Source organism: Colobus angolensis, unplaced genomic scaffold (assembly GCF_000951035.1).
Source record: "Colobus angolensis palliatus isolate OR3802 unplaced genomic scaffold, Cang.pa_1.0 Scaffold285, whole genome shotgun sequence".
NCBI classification, from domain to species: domain Eukaryota; kingdom Metazoa; phylum Chordata; class Mammalia; order Primates; family Cercopithecidae; genus Colobus; species Colobus angolensis.
Window position 1 is genome coordinate 1,154,561 of NW_012116099.1, and position 4,112 is coordinate 1,158,672.

The window sequence follows — 4,112 nt, forward strand, 5'->3', positions numbered from 1 at the left end:
AGGAAGGAAGGAAGGAAGGAAGGAAGGAAGGAAGGAAGGAAGGAAGGAAGGAAGGAAGGAAGGAAGGAAGACAAAAGCAGACTAGACCAGATTTCATAGCTGTATTCTGTCTATCCTTAAAGAATACCTAATTCCACTTATATTTTAAATATTCTAGACGACAGAAGAAGGAGGAAAGTTCTTAGGAACAGATAAGAGAATTCAGAAAAACCAAGATTCAGTAGCCTACGAAGAATGAAAATATGCTCATAACAAGACAGCTTTTGAGATATTCATTTCAAAATCGCAAAAACTCCCCCATGCAATCTGAAAGAGGCTTTACTTTATTTAAACCAAAGAAAAATGCAGATCCTGAATATATTTATCTACAAACGGCTCATATTCTAAAGTAATACTATTCAACTCTCATTCATTCAAGAGCTGTTCTGTAATTGTTCCAATATAAAGGAGTCAAAACAATTTCTTAATGGAAGTATTAAGTAGTGTTCTATATTGTCAACTAATTTATTTCCCATTTCAGACGTTATTTGACGTGTTTTCATTTCTCTTTTGGAAGGAAACAGCTAAATATGTTATCAATCCATCATTTACTTGTTCAATAAATAAAGTTCTAAATCACTGCACAGTGTAAAACAGCAAAGAGACTTCCCCATAACACAAAGCCATCCTGAAAAGTTTTGCTCGTTTTAGAAGAAAAAAATTTTAAAACCTGAGCACTATAAGATATGAATTTTGTAAATAATTATGAAAAGAAAGCAACAATAACAAAACTCTACTAACCTTAGCTCAGTCTTATAAAAAGTTCCATAATGATTCATCAAATTTTATTTCCAATTAAATATGTTATCACCCGGTAGTATGCCATACCAGTTTCCAATTCATACTTCAATTATCTTCTAATTTAAATTAATGACTATAGTAGCTGTTACCGAACAACAGCTCTATAGCTTGCCTTTCAGACCAGTAAATAAGAGTTTAAGGGCCTGTGATAGCAAATGCAGTTTCTTAATGGATTTGAAGAAGAATTTTCATAAAAACGTGTGAGGTTATTCAACAGAATCACACTTAATTTGCCAAGCATTTTGCAGAATGCCTAGGACTATGTAAGAAGTATTAAATTTGCAAGCCCTTTGAATGGTTGTAATTTAAAGATAAAAATTGGTTTAATACCAGACAAAGATAGAAGCACAAGTTAGGTTATTAGGGAATTTAGACAATGCATCAGTTTGTATCGTAACTTGTTGGCAAGAACAGCGTGTAGTTTTCTGTCACCTCCCAACTAGCTATGTTTTGAGCAGCAGGAATATTTAATACCCTTTCCTCCCATTTTTCCTTTGTGTTGTTCAAATTCTGACAACTCCATTGCCAAATAGCTCAGGCCAAAAATTGTAAAGTTCAAATTCAGAAGGCTCTGCAGTGTTCTCAGTTCTCTGGTGAAAGAGGAGAAAGGTTGTGTCTAATTACTAATCTGAGATTTCCAAAATTTTACCCATGCCATGCCTGCCCCCTCATTAGCATGAAGCTGTTATTTAAATAGTTCAGCAATAAGGACTTTAGTAGCTTCCCTAGGTTAAAAAGATTGAAATTAAATGCATTTATCTATTGTTTTACTATTCAACTACCTGATTATAAAAACAAAGATTTTTTTCATGAAACTCAGACAGTACTCCTTCAGGGAAAAAAATAAAATTCCCTAAAACAAAGTTAGGAGAGTGAATCAGACCACATGCTTATCTCCAAGGTCTCAATCAACCAACAAATGCTTACCCAACTTCTATTCAAAATATTTGCTCCAGTAGTTCTGATATTACCCAAGCAGAGTTTACACATTATTAATGTACTCCTTTTAGTCTTCTAGATGTGTTTCTTCCAAAATCTGCCGGATTCTCAAATAACATTAGGAACTTTCTCCAGAACAGAAACAAGGTTGTCGCTGACATCAACTTTGTCTTCAAACATGGGGAAGATTATCACTGGAAAGATCTACTGACAACCTATAATACATAGTTGGAACTGTTTATCCACAGAAGTATTCCCCAAGAATCAACCACAGAGCCAAGATGGAGCTTATCTCATTGTTATGTATACTTCTTTTATGGCTTGTGAAGGTAGTTCATTTTATTCTGATTTTACAACTGAGACCTAATGAACCTGAGTGACTTGTTCATCATCGCTAGGCTCTATTATGTCCAAAAAAAAAAAAATACAAACTCAAATGTGAGGCTTTGCCTACACTGAGAAACAGTAGTTTAAGAAACGGTGCCCTGGTTCTGTTAAAATAATCTGAGAGTTATGTGGTAAGTACTTGAGGGTGAGTAGGATAGCTTGACAATAAATTTACACTCAAATATCTCCAAGGAATCAAACTTACAGATTAATAATTAGTAATCAGGTCATGTAAAGTAAATTATGAAACAGCATTGATACCAAGATTGGCAGAAAGTTTTTTTGTGTGACAAAATCAAGTTTTGGCTAAGATACACACTGCTGATGGGAGTCTAAATTGCTATATATACCTGGAAAACAAGTTGTCTTTATCTTGATGTTATAAATAACCTATGACCCAGAAAGTTAACTCCTAGACATATACCCTAGCGAAACTCTTGAACGTGTGCATCCAAAGACATGTATAAACATGATCACAGTAGTATTGCTTTTAGTAGCAAATTCTGGAAACATCCCAAATGTCTATCAATAGTGGAATTGATTTGAAAGGGATGGGGAATGGTAATACAATGGAATAGCATACAGCTGTTTAGATAAAGGAACTCCAATTAAACATATCAACAAAGATACATTTCAAAAACAAGATGTTGAAAGGAAAAAGGTAATCAAAACAATACACAACATTCTACCTCATTTTTATAAATTCTTAAAATATGCAATATTAAACATACATTATTTAGAGAGGCATTCATAAAAAGCAATGCATTCTTAAGAGGCTGGGATGATAAATGTAAAATTCAGAACAGGTATTACCTCTGGGAACAGGAAGAGGAAGATGCAGTGTTGGGAAGAAATACACGGAAGTACAGCAGTAGAGGCAGACTTTTTCTTCTTTTTCTTTTTCCTTTATTTTTCCTAGCTTTCTTTTTCTTTAGCTATTGTATGCTTTGTATTTTTTGTACTTTCCATATATCATATAGTATACTTTGGTGTGCATGAAATAGTCCTTAATAACATTATTATTATTTTTTATTTGACTTTTAAGTTCAGGGGTACATGTGAAGGTTTGTTAAATAGGCAAACTTGTGTCATGGGGTTTTGTTGCACAGATTATTTTCTCACCCAAGTATTAAGATTAGGACCTAGTAGTTATTTTTCCTGATCTTCTCCCTCCTCCCACTCTCCACCCTCTACCTTCCAATAGGCCCCAGTGTGTGCTGTTCCCCTCTATGTGTCCATGTGTTCTCATCACTTAGCTCTCACTCATAAGTGAGAACATGCAGTATTGGGTTTTCTGTTTCTGTGTTAGCTTGCCAAGGATAATTGCCTCCAGCTCCATATTCCTGCAAAAGACATAATTTTGTTCTTTTTTTTATGGCTGCATACTATTCCATGGTGTATATGTACCACATTTTCTTCAGCCAGTCTATCACTGACGGGCATTTAGGTTGATTCCATGTCTTTGCTCTTAACATTTTTAAACGGTCTCTGAGTAGAATAGGGTAGGTTGGTGTAAGGAATTACTGTTTTTAATTGGAAGCAATTACATACTGCATTAAAAAGCATATCTATATAGACACACATATATATGTTTTACATTCACGTAATCAAACCAAAGCTTTCAGAATTTTCCTCCAAAAAGTATGTGTGGAGGAAGAGAGAGGGGTGTTACGGCGCATTTGTAGGCTCTGAAATAAAATGATCTCCATATTTGCTTCCATTTGTGTATAAATATTTTTTAAGCATATATGCATCCTAGAGTGTGGAAAGAAAATTTCTGGGAAGATTTACAAGAATCTGTGGCAGTTGAAAGTAAGTTCACTTTTAGCTTTATTGTGTAATTTATTGTATTTTTCATTTATTTGTACTTTGTAAACTATTTTATTGTATATTTGATTTCGTTTTTTCATTATCATATGCAGTTTTAATTTTTTTTTTTTTTTTTT